General features: G+C 35.8%; 1 long non-coding RNA gene across 1 annotated transcript in view; it reads right to left on the bottom strand.

The window, feature by feature from the left end:
- The window catches only part of LOC123650658, a 66,715-nt gene extending 53,832 nt beyond the window's left edge, over nucleotides 1–12,883 (bottom strand). The window contains exon 1 of the long non-coding RNA XR_006739454.1: nucleotides 12,761–12,883. This is a non-coding gene — a long non-coding RNA (uncharacterized LOC123650658). The remainder of the gene's footprint in view (nucleotides 1–12,760) is intronic.
- Between the last annotated feature and the right edge of the window lie 568 nt (nucleotides 12,884–13,451).

The raw sequence follows: 13,451 nt of genomic DNA, 5'->3' as shown, positions 1-13,451 counted from the left end.
AGGGGGGACTTTGTAAAATATAGCTACTTTCCAATGGGGATTTTCTGGAAGGATCTTAAAAAGACAAAATTGTTGGACTAGTGAGATGACTCATAAAGTATTCTGTATTTTTGAGATTCTGTGATGTCTGATTTGATAAGATTTCTTGCTGGAGAGAAATAATTAGAGACACTCCACTGTTGTTAGGAGTGTGATCCTGGCTGCCAATGTAAGAGTTCCCTTAAGCAATTATTTAAAATGCAGATTTTTAGCTCAATTCAAGGGATGCTATTCAAGCTCTCTTGGGGAAAATCCCTGGAACATGCATTTAAACAAGATCCAGGCAATTCTAACGTCCATTCAAATCTCAGAATTTCCTGTTTAGTGCTTGTCAATTGAAGCAAACATCAGGAGCTATGGGTCGGTTCTAACAGGCCATTATCCATCCTTAGTTACTGACATCACTCCTTTGTGCCTTAGATTCTCTGGCCTTTCATACTTCAAAGGCTTATGCTTAAGAGAAAGTGAAATTAGTATAAAAGTCTCAGAGCTCCTCAGGTAAGACGGTTTCTGTTGGGTGCCATTCATTTTCATGTTATCCATAAATATAAAAAATAAGAAAATCTGCAAACAATTGTGCCACATAGAAAATAATTCTTTTTGCTAAAATGTCATGTTATGTAAGCATTCCAAATGCTATTAATATCTAGGGCTATCTTGTGAAATATTCACAGTGTCTGTAACTCCGAGTAGCTAGTGCACAGAAACATCAAAAGAACCTTCACAGTAATACCCAAGCAAAAAGATACTTAGCAGACTAACTCTCTATGTTTTAACAAGGAGCCCAGGGATGCCTGTAAGAAACCATTGGATGTGGGCTCAAGTTAAATTTAAAACTTTTTGAAGCTTCTATCTGAGACCCTGGTACATCCCTTCCTAACTCTCTGTTTGAGTCAAGAGTCTCAATATTGAATCCTAGCTACCTAGAAATAGGAACATCTTGTATATTCAGTCCCCCATCCTTACTCTTAGAAATGTAGCACACCATGGAGGGAATGATCAACCTTTTAAAAATCTTTCTGTTGGCTTTTTTGCCCTGTCCCTTAAAGTCAGTGTCAGCTGAGCTGTTATGTGGAGGGAGTGGATCCATGCTATCTCATGTCTAAAACGCCTAAAGGTCATCTACCCCTCCCTCTGACTTTTAGGAAAGGTACCCAAATGCCACCTTTTCAGGACCATTTGTATCTTAAAATGAGATTCTTGAATACCCCATAATTTACAGGACTGAGTCTTTAATGTAGGCTTTCTGTTACCATGACAAACCACTGAGATCTCAAATTGTACCAAGTGCCATAATAGACTTTATGTATACACATAAAGTCAATTCTCCAAGTTGTATTATTTTCTTGGCCATGAGATTCAAGCATGTAACTGGTGAATCGGAGAGAGAAGCAATGAACTCTATGGAAAAGGTAAATTGAGTGCCAGAGGAAATGGAATTTAAATTCAATTCTGCCACAAATGCATGGCGTGACTTTGGATAAGTCTCTTCCTTTCTTCAGGCCTCACTCCCTCCATCTGTAAAATGAAACACTGGAATTAGATACTACACATTACAATCTCTTCCAGCTCTAAGCACTTACGGAGTTTGCTTCACTCTTTCATGTCCATCTTCCTTATGATTAAAGTATTTTCCTTTCAAGGAAAACAAACACATATGCCCATAAACACACATTGTAACTGAAAAGAAAAGTCTCTTGTGTCCTAATTAGGATGTCTAAAAGGGTCAAGATGGTGATGGCAATGCCTTCACAATTGCATTTTTTTCTGATTTTAACAAAGTATATGTTCAGCTACCCAACAGCATTGTTTTTAGCACTGGACAATGGTTAGGATTATGGGCCAGAATGAAACAGGCATTATGCTACTTTATAGATATAGAATCTCTCTATTTTTAAATATATAAAAGGTTGTTCTATTATTCCTGAACTGATTATCAGTCGAAGGCCATGCCAATTAAAAGATGTTTAACAGGTCAAAGTGGTTCTAAATTTTATGTGGAAAAATAAATATCCAAAGATAAAAGAAAATGTTTAAACAGAAGAATAATAGGGGGTATAATCCTATCAGATTTTAAAAGACCATATAAATAATAGTTGAAATTGCTTGGTACTGGCACATGAATAGACAGTAATTCCATGGAACAGAATAATTTAGCATTATGATAAAGATATAATTTCACATCAGTGAAATAATATATCAATTATTCAATAAATTATGTTGAAACAACTTGCTAACCACTTGGAAGAAATAAAGTCAGATCACTTACTACCTCTTTCCCTAGAGCCAAATCCCTGGTGGATAAAAGACTTGAATATAAAAAAAAATTATCATGAAAACCCTAGTAAAAATCATGAAAAAACATATTTTAGAATCTCACAGTTGAGAAGGTTTTCCTACAATAAACATAAAACCCAGAATTATAAAATAAAATATTCACAGTATAAAGACAAGTTTGACTATATAAATACTAAAAAATTCTGCAAAGAAGAAATTCAAAAGAAAATGACAAACTAGGGGAAATTATGCAATATATATGACAAAGAACTAATATCCTCAGTATGTAAAGAACTATTATAAGTCAAAATGAAATAACAATAGAATTTTTTTAAAGCCATGAATAGGTAGTATACAGAAAAGGAAATATAAATGACTTTTAGACATTTGAAAAGATTTTCAAATTTACTTTAGCTAAGGTAATATATATATTTAAACATTAATGATATCATTTAATCTATCAAATTATCAAAATGTGTGATGATACATTTTGTTGGCCAGGCTATGGGTAAATAGTCATTCCCTTTCATTGTTTAAGGGAATATAAATTAGTACACCCTTTTTGGAGGGTATTTGATAATATGTATTAACATTTGAAATTCACAAAGACTTTGATGAAGCAATTTTTTTCTAGGAATTTACTCTGCAGATATATTTGACATGGGTAAGCAATAACTGTAACAATAAGAGACTAGAAAGAGTCCAAATGTGTATCACTAAGGGAGCAATTAAATAAATAATAGTGCACTCATACTATGGACTACCATTTAGCAAATGGCAGATAAAGAAAATACAGATTAAATAGATTTAGATATATAATTGCTGTTTTAATTGGTATCTAGTCAGAAAAAACATAAACCTCTCCAGATAGTACAGCCAGACAAGACTTGGGTAGGGTTGGGGATGGCAGAAAGAATAAGGAGGTAGTTCCCAGAAATTAGGAAGCCACTAGGGGTTGAAAAGGCAGGAGTGAGAAAAGGGACAAGGTAGTGTTACCTGCTGATCAAAAGTCTGCTACTGCCTTTCGGCAGAAGCCTGTGTACCTTTACTTGCCACTGAGCTGCTGAAGGTACTTTGAGTACAGCTGAGCAAAAGTCACCCTGGTTACTGTTGCTACCAACCTTACTAGCATGACTGTTGCGGAGGCTACTGGAACTATTGCCCTGCCACCCTTGCTGTTACTCTGGAATCAGCCATAGTGTTTGAGCCTACCGACACCTGCAGCCACTTGCTGCCACCTGCGACTACCACTGCCAGTACCAGAGCCATATGAAGAAAAATGCCTTCTCTCTTTCTCCAGTCTCCTGATCGCCAGCAGTGCCTCCCTGTGGAAGATTGTAAACAGCAACCAGCTGGGAAGGAAATGTGTATGGGATGTAGTTGTTAGGCTTCAAGCCCCCTGTAATAAAGAGGAAAAGCCCAGAAAAGAGAACTAAGTGCCTACAGACATCATGTGATGGCATTTCCAAGATACAATGTTGAATGAAAAGATCAAGCTAAAAATATATCATAGATTTCTTTTTTTTTTTTAAGTGGGTGTATGGAAACAGGGGAATATATACTTCCATATGAAGAGAACAAAACATGAAAATCTCATAACAATGGTTGTTTCCATATTGGAACTGAGGAACTGGAGGTTAGAGGTGAGAATAAGATTGTTCTCTTCACTCATTGCATACTCATTTGTAGTGCCTGAATTTTTTATCAGGTGCATGAATTGCTTACAAAAGAGACCTTTCTGTCCAAAAGAGCAAAGATTGCCATAATACATAATAAAAGGCACTCTCTCCCTACAGGTCTTTTTTCACTTGAAATTAATGTCTTTTTTTAAGTCTTCTAAAACTATTAAAGCACAGAGCTTCTTTACCCTTTTCCTCAGAAGAAGTCATGAAATAAAGCCCATAAACATAAACATGTACTATTGCCCTTTCAAATTTCCAAATGTGTTATCTTACTTGATCTTTACAATATAAATATGAGCTTTTTATTTTGTTTCTTAGATTTAGAAACTGAGAGTTCAGGGAAGTTAACAGACTTGCGTCAAGGACTCAGCCAATACTTTGCAGAGCTGGAATTTGAATGCAGATTTTCATATTCCAAAGCCCCTACTACTACTCTCAGTTTATTAAGCTACCTCTTCTATTTTGTTTGCCCAAATCCTTCTACTGGCCTGGGATTTTTATAATGTCAAATTGCATCTGAAATAAGAGATTCATTGGTTGGGTATTAACAACGCTATAGTTGTAAGAAGATTTTTACCCTAGAAATATCTAGCATTAGTATGGCCTTGCTTCACTAAATAATAGTAATAAGTAATAATAACGGCCACACATTAACAATAAAAGTAACTCCCACCACCAACGACTGAGTCCAAATTATGTGCTGGGAACTGTACTGAACACATTACATATAGTGTCCCTTTAAGTAGAACAATGTGATATTTTACTTACCATGGTGTATGGACTACTGTGTCCCCCAAAATTCATATGTTGAAGTCCTAACCCCAGTACCTTAGAATATGACTGCATTTGGAGATAGACTCTTTAAAGAGATAATTAAGATTAAATGGAGTCATATGAGTGGGCCTTAATCCAATATGACTAGTGTTCTTACAAGAAGAGGGAGAAATACCAAGGACAAGGGTGGACAGAAAAAAGCTGTGTGGGGACACAAGTAGAAGAGAGGCCTCAGGAGAAACCAAACCTTCCAACACCTTGATCTGACTTCCAGACTCCAGAACTGTGAAAAAATAAATTTCTATTGTTTAAGCCACCCAGTCAGTGCTATTTTATTATAGTAGCCCTAGCAAATTTATATATATATGACATAATAAATTTCAATAAGAATACCTTGCACCACTGAAATTGATTTAAAGCAAGAAAAACCAATTAAACTGACAAAATAGTCATGAAATTCTAGTGCTACAGATTCTTCTGCTTTTTGGCAATGGCTATGGGATTAGAGATTTTCTTTATTCACCTAGGACATACAGAGCTAATAGCTGTGCTTAAATCCACGAAAACGACATCAAACAGGAGCCCACAATCATTGCCAATCAAAATCAGTACCTTATTAGAGAGGTCTCTAACATGTAAAATGGAAGATAAGAGCTTAACAAATGATACCATAAAGGATGGAAAGTGTCCATGGTGTATAAAATGAGAGAATGAGCAATAGTAGCGGAAAGTTTTCCCTAAAATTTTAATAGAAAAGTCTATTTTCCATTTGTGAAGATGAAAGAAATCCTCAAAGGGGTTTGCAAAAAAGACAACTCTTTCAAGAACTCCATTCAAGAATTTCTCAAAGAATTAAAAATATAACTACTATTCGATCCCACAATCCCACTACTGGGTATCTGTCCAAAGAAAAAGAAATCATTATATTAAAAAGATACCTGCACTCCTATGTTTATCACAGCACTCTTCACAAGAGCAAAGATTTGGAATCAACTTAAGTATCCATAAATAGGTGAATGGTTAAAGAAAATGTGGTGTACATATATACAATGGAATACTATTCGGTCATAAAAAAGAATGAAACCATATCTTTTGCAGCAAGGTGGATAGAACTGGAGGCCATTACCTTAAGTGAAATAATTCAGACACAGAAAGACAAATACTGCATGTTCTCACTTATAAGTGGGAGCTAAATAATGTGTGCACATGGACACAGAGTGTGGGATGATAGACAATGGAGACTCAGAAGGGGGAAGATGAGGTGGGAGGGGGTTAGATGATGAGAAATCACTTAGTGGGTCCAATGAACATTATTGCAATGATGGAAACATTAAACGCCCTGACATACATACATGTAACAAAATTACACTTGTACCCCCTAAATTTATACAAGTAAATACATTTTTAAAAATTAAAAACAAATAAATCAATTAATTTAATTAAATTTTTAAAAAAGAACTCCATTCAAACACAATTACTAACAGCCAAATAGAAACGGTAAGGTATAGAGAACAGGTTGGCCTTACCTAAAAGATTGCAGCTGGGAAACCTCAAACAGGTTCTTTAAAAAAGAGCCTATCAGAGAACTTTTGTGATGATATCAAGCCCAAGGATTGTTTTCCACCGATAAATTGCTAAAGTAAACAGAAAGGCTGTGGATAAAAGGAAGTGTGTTTTAGATCAACCTGACATCTGAAACAGCCAGTTCCCTAGTGATATTTTACAGATAAACAATATATTTTTATTCAGATAGCTTAGAAACTGAAGTTGAGAAATCTATTCTACAAGCCCAGCAACATAAAACAGAAACAAGGATAGTAACCATATTTCCTGAACTATTAAGTTAAAAGTCTGTCTAGCATTTCTGAGCATGCCTGGGTCTCCGTAGTTCATCCTGTCAGGTTAATCACAATGGATACTTCAAGTTGGAAAAGTAACCATCTTTTCATCCTGAGCAACTTGGAATGAACAGAATGGAGTGCTTTGATTTTAAATCATAGAAAGTCTCTCTCTCACACTAAACCATTCAAGAACAATAAGTATTCTTATAGTATTCTTGCCTTCTGTGTGCAAGATTTGTGTCAGGGGAAAATAAACATGAAAAAAAGCAGTTCTTGTGCTCAAGAAAATACATATCTAAAATAAGGAAGAAGTAAGCACTGAATTAATTTCAGCACAAGGAAGGATATGAGATGTCACAGGAAAGTTACAAATAATGTGCAGTGGAGAATCAGAAAAGGGAAAGGTACATCTGTTTGTATGATGGAAGCAAATAAGGAAATATTACAGAGGAAGTAGGCTTTAAAATGGATCTTAAGGAATTGGCAGGATTGCTACAGATGTAGATGAGAGAAAACCCATTTCAGGGAGAATAAAATATTAGGAGAAATTATGTTCATGTGAACGTGTAGTTTTGGTTTAAGGAAATACAAATAGTCTCGTTTGGCAGAAGTTAAACATATTATATAATTTTATGAGTTATTTTTTAAAACCTATACTTCACTAATCAAGTCATTAAAGCCAGAAACCAAAAAAGTTGGACAGATTTAACTCCAAAAAAAAGTAAATCTGCATGCCAAAAGATGCCAAGAACAAAGTTAAAAGACAAATGCCTGAAAATGAAAACCTTTGCAGTAATAACATGACTAGATACTATGTCACAAAGCAAACATGCAGAATTTCCATGTTATAGGGAGCATCAGTTGATCATATTATAATAAAACTAGAAATTGATCACAATGTAAAAAATAAAATCAACTATTTAAAAATTTTAAAACATTCTCTTAAATAGCTCCAGAGATGAAGATGATATTAAAGATGTGATTATGAAATGTTTGTAAGGCAACAGTGGAAATTATATGTCAAATTACAAGAGATGATCCAAAGCTATTTCTAAATAATTCATAATGTTACATGCTTTTATTACTAAAAAAGAATTATATATTTAGACCTATATTCAACAAGGAAGTTAGGGAAAGAAAACAGTAACAAAACAAAGAAAGTAGGATGAATGGATTAGGAAATTTGAATCCAGGAATGGATACATAAAAAAAAAAAAAAAAGAAAGAAACTAGACTTGATAAAACCAAGGTATGTTTCTTCAAAAACATAACATAGATTAAACACTATCTAGTCAAATTAAGGCAAAGAAAAGAAAATCAATATTGAGAAAGTCTAAAATTATTAATAGTTTTAGTCTTTCCAAATATATTTCCCAACATTGGGATTCTAATCCATATTTGAGAAAAAAATTTAGATACTTCAAAAAAAAAAAAAGATTCTTAAGTCTTTGTGTAATACCAATCATGGTAGAAGAGTTTTAAAACATTAAAAAATAAGAATTATAAAGGAAATACTTTATTTTAAGATATAAATATAAACTACAATGCAAGAGTAATTGAAACAGACTAGAATTAGCAACAAAATTTATACCTAGTTCAGTGAAATTGAAAGGCCAGAAGTAACACAAAAAAAATCCTATATTTAGAGAAAAATAATGGTAAGATTTCAAATAAGAAAGAAAATGATAGCAGAAAATATAGGAAAAAACTCTATATAAACCCAAGAGAAAAAGGCCTTTCTCAGCATAACCCTCAGGACAAAACCATAAAAATTATACTTAAATGTCATGAAAATATAAACCTTTTGAATAAAAATATACCATAAATTAAATGATAAGATTAAAAATGTATATCTACTATTTTTGATTTAGCAAATTGGTAAAAATAAAAGAGAGTGAAAGCACCTAGATTAGTAAAGTTTTGAGCATTCTCCTTAAATTGCTATAATTGATGCCATCTTTCTGTAGGGAAATAAGTTGATAGAACTAAAGATCAGAAGGGGAGTTTAGTTCAGGGACAGAGAGTCATACTTATAGCTGAAGATTTAAAAAGTTTTTTTTATGTTTGTGTGTTGATACACTCATAATTTTGGTGCATTTTAATCAGACTTTGATGAGGCAGACAAGCGAAACAGGCAAAAAGGGGATTGGTACATGTCAAACCTCCAGAAGGGCTAAAGGGTTACTTGCAGATCAGAGAAAATATCCGCTGACTTTCAGGAAGGAGAGAGGCTGGGCTACATAGGTTCTAAAGCAGGTGAGTCACAGGAGAATGCCCAGGAAGGGATGCATACCTCACATCTGCTATGTCCCCACGTGTTGGTCCACTGCTGCTAGAAGAGGATAATAGCTTCTCTTATGCTCCCCAAATTTTGCTTGGGTGCCTCTTATTAACAAAATCTAACCCAGACCCCACTAGGAAGGGATGCAGAGGAGAATTTAGAAGGGGGAGCAGATGATACAGAACTGGTACATTTGGCTTGTTTTCTGTGTATGTGTTTTAGAAATACTAATTCATTCAACATTCAACACATATTAATATTTACAGAGCATCTAACATACATCAGGCTTCATGTTAGGCAGTGGGAATACAGCAGTCAACAGGGAATATAGGGTCTCATTGAGGGGGACAATCACTGAAGAGGATAAATGTAACATGGAATGTTAGACAGCAATCTATGCTAGAGAGAAAAATTAAGGGAGGAAGGAGACAGGGAGTGTCAGAGTGCCAAAACTGATAGATATTGTGGTATGGGAGTCTTCATTTAGAAAGGCACATTCGAATAGAGTCCTATAGGAGGTGAGGAAGAAAAGCATTCTCGTCAGAGAAAATAGCAAGTGACTAGCTTCTAGCATGTTCCCAGAACAGGAAGGGGCCAGCGTGACTGGAGCAGGGCAAGAGGGAGAGAGAACTGAAGAAGTCAGAGAGATAATGTGGGGTGAGAGGAAGTAGGGCTTTGAAGGCCATTGTAAGAATTTTGGATTTTATCCTGAATGAGAGAGAAGCCATTGAAAGATTTTGATCAAAAGGAGTGACATGATCAACCTTTTGCTCTAAAAGGACCACTCTGGCTGCTGGCTTTAAAGTAAATGAAAGAGGGGCAATATCAGAAACAGATGAAATATCAGTAGACTGATGAGAATGAGGGAAGACACTGAGTTCAAAACAGATACAATAATAATTATCTAAAGAAAGTGAGAAGAAAAGAAAGCAGTTTCTTAAAAGCACAATAACAGAAACAAAATACTCTATCCCCAAACTCCACTTAGGAGAATGTTGAATCTCATTAATCTGAATAATGTTGATCATTAGAAAAGGTTATCTGAGAAGACTGAGGATCCTAAATATTCTGATCTATAATTTTGAAAGAGAGTGAAAAAAACTTACTCCCTAAACCTGAGTTTGTGAGTTTCCCTAAGAGCTATACTGTAGAAATGCAAAGTGTTTTTCAATTATTGTGTAATTAATTTGTATACATTTTATCTACATTTTCCAGCTGAATGCACTTCATTTCAATTGTGTCTTCTGTCTTCTTTGTCCCAATGAGAAATTATTTTAAGGACATTTTACTCTCTTCTGTAAAAACAATTATGGAAAAATTATTTCCAAATAGTAACAAACACTAAGTTTGTGTTTCATTTAATCCAACATTTAGTAGCATCTCCCAGCTGACATTCTATGCAATGAAAGAAAGCAAATGCCATAGTAAAGAGAAACAGCTGTTTCTTCCAACATTATAAGTTTTATAAATCCCTTCTTGAGAATAAAATGCAATCATCCCTTTTATTTCCAAAGGTAGAGGAGATGAGCTCCAAATAATGACAATCAGCAACAAAGGTGACTAACAATCTCCTTCAAGCAAAGGGAATATGTATAAGACCCACATTTCCCACTCTCAATTCTCCTTGGGAAGAGAATAAGAGGAAGTTGGTTACAATAACTGTAATATCTTTTCAAATGAGGATCTCAGATTTTGAAAAGTTCCTCCTTGGGATGTCAGCACTAAAGAATAGGTTCAGATTGTCAAAGCTATTTGCAATTGATATTGCAAGTAAGTTTTAACAATAGAGAAATCAGTTTGTGTCAAAGCAACTTAGGCCATTAGTGAGTATCATTTTCTCCATCTGTCAAACAAATAGCAATGAACTTCTTTTGAACAGCTGTTCAAATTAGCATGAGCTCATGGGCCTGAGGCCTAACTATGTAATTGGGCTGACCCTAATAATAATTGAGCCTTACCAAGTGAATGTTCATGAAAATACATCTTGTCACTGCTTCTGGAATTCTTTTGAACATTTCTGCCATTTTTCTACTTTTGCAACTTATGATGATATTCTCATTCTTTTATTCATGCACTTTCTCCTTTATTAGCAGCTTTGACTTAAAACTTAAGCCCATTTTTGGAAGCTCCTATTCATAATAACCTAAACTATGTATTAGATTTTTCTTTAAAATTTCATTTGCCTGTAATAGAAACAAGCTCAAGTTGCCTAAAGCAAAAACTGGTATCTTGGCCTCTTGAAAATATTTACTCAAGACCTACACTCTCTATTTTTGAGCTTTATACAGAACCATCTCAAAGGCAAGAGTCAGAAAAAAAAACCTATAATATCAGCCCAAGCTACCGATTTACTGTCTTATGCTGGGTCTCACTGTGGCTTTGGAGTGTGGAACTCTCTCTCCCCAGGCCTGGACAATATATGAAAACAATGAATCTAAAAGGAGAAGAGAAGAGACTATGAGAGTGAAGACAGAAAAACAGAGGCGAGGTAGAGAGTGAATAAGTGAGTAGTAGTTGCTGTCTGAAGGCCATTAGGCTAAAGCCCTGGGCTTGAGCTAATGTTTCAGTTCAAGTTTAAGGGCAGAAAAAAACAAACTGATATCCAACTGATATCCCAGTTCAAAGGCAGTGAGGCAGGAAGAATTCTCTTTTACTCAGGGAAGGGTCTGTTTGTTTATTATATTCAGGCCTTCAACTAATTGGATGAGGCCCATCTACATTTTGGAGGGCAATTGGCTTTACTTAGTCTACCAATTTAAATGTTGATCTCATTCAGAAATACCTTCACTGAAACACCCAGAATAATGTTTGACCAAATATCTGGGCACCTCATTGCCCAGTCAAGCTGTCACATAAAATTCACCATCACAAGTTCATCTCTTATTAACTTTTCACCCATACACATCTCCTTAACCCGTACTTAACCTCCAAATAAAGACAATTAATTAGGACAAGGTCATAATTCCACCTAATATGATACAACTATCCTGCATACAATCAAAACACAACCTAGATTCATTTAAGGGATATAGGTCTGTAAACTGCCTCAAGGTTAGGAATTGATTCCAGGGATGTGACTGTCGGTTTTCATGATTCAGGCTTGACTTTTGTCTTACAGAACCCTTCTCCTTATATAGATCAAGTAAATAATTTAGTAGGCATCCTAGTTATGTCATTTCTAGGAACACCATGATTAACAAGCCAATGCCATAGATCTGCATGAGATCTGCATGTCATAGACCCTGCTATCCATTTCAGTAATCATGTTCTCCTTGCCCTTGGCATTTGAGTGCTGCCACTTGGCCCCTGCTACCCTGAGATCTAATTACTCCCATTGCATTTAGGTTTCCCAATGCAGTGTTCACAGTTCCTACAGAGAAGAGCAGTCACAGAACTCTTTTCAAGGATACTGGAACTCCCCTCACAAATTCATTTCTCATGTCATGGTGAAAGGTGTGTCTTCTGGACCATCCCAGGGTGGGTGACTAGGTCTTAAATGATAAATCCACTCCACCATTCCGATCTCCTCAAGCCTTTGAATCCCTACCTCTACATTAAACCAAGGCATGTGTAGCATTTCTAACCACCTCACTGTGAGCCACTTTTTCATTTATTTTCAGCCAACCAAACAAATAAACTGCTAGAGCCCTTTCTAATCCCCTGTGATATACCATTACATGCAGAATTTCTGCTTAGTGAACCTGTGGCAATAAATTATGTCTGATCCAATGTTATGTTCCTTCCGTTATCATCCCACACCCATAATATCCGTCCCACCTGTGTTCCAGTTTCAATCTATATAAATTAGAAAACTCAATTAGATTTCTTAGGGTGGAGAACACCTTCTCATGCATCACACTTTGTACCTCACTTTTAGGGGCCTGTTGGGACTTGAGTCTTCTTGTAGGTCTAGAAGCAAAGAGAGGTGGTGGGGATGGGTCCTGAGGAGAATCTTTACTGTCTTGCAGCAGCTGTCTCAGCGGAGGCCACTAGAGTTTCTTCAGGCAAGGCAAGTGTTAATCTCCTCAGATGAGAATGGAGAGGCCGCTTCCACCTGGGATGCAAAGGCTTCCATTGGCAAAGAGGACTTATCAGAATTTAGGGGCCCTTAGCTTCATCACATGTTCCTATTCCAACTTCCAGGATCCTGTTCCTTCCCAATTAATGCCCTCCTTTTATCAGTAGATATACTGAGGGACTGGAAATTCAACTTGCATCATAACTCAGTCAGTCACAGAATGAGATTCTGGGTTTGATATTCATCAGTCTCAACCCTACAGCTACAAGAAATAAAGATCTCCTTTAGGGCACACATAAAAGTATTCAGGTCATTTGTGTGGTGCTTGATCTGGGAATTTGAAACCCCGCAGCTATGGGCACATGGGTACACATGGGCACAAAGCTATATAAAGGACATGAGAAACCAAGACAGGGGAGAGGGTGGGAGAGAGGGTGTGGGATAAAAACTTACCTATTGGGTACAATGAATGTGATTCTGGCGACAGGCACACCAAAAGCCCTGACTTAAGCATTATAGAAGGTATCCATGTAACCAAA

This window comes from Lemur catta, chromosome 15 (genome assembly GCF_020740605.2).
Source record: "Lemur catta isolate mLemCat1 chromosome 15, mLemCat1.pri, whole genome shotgun sequence".
Taxonomy (NCBI): domain Eukaryota; kingdom Metazoa; phylum Chordata; class Mammalia; order Primates; family Lemuridae; genus Lemur; species Lemur catta.
The sequence above is the reverse complement of the archived record's forward strand: the minus strand, read 5'-3'. Positions and strand labels throughout refer to the sequence as shown.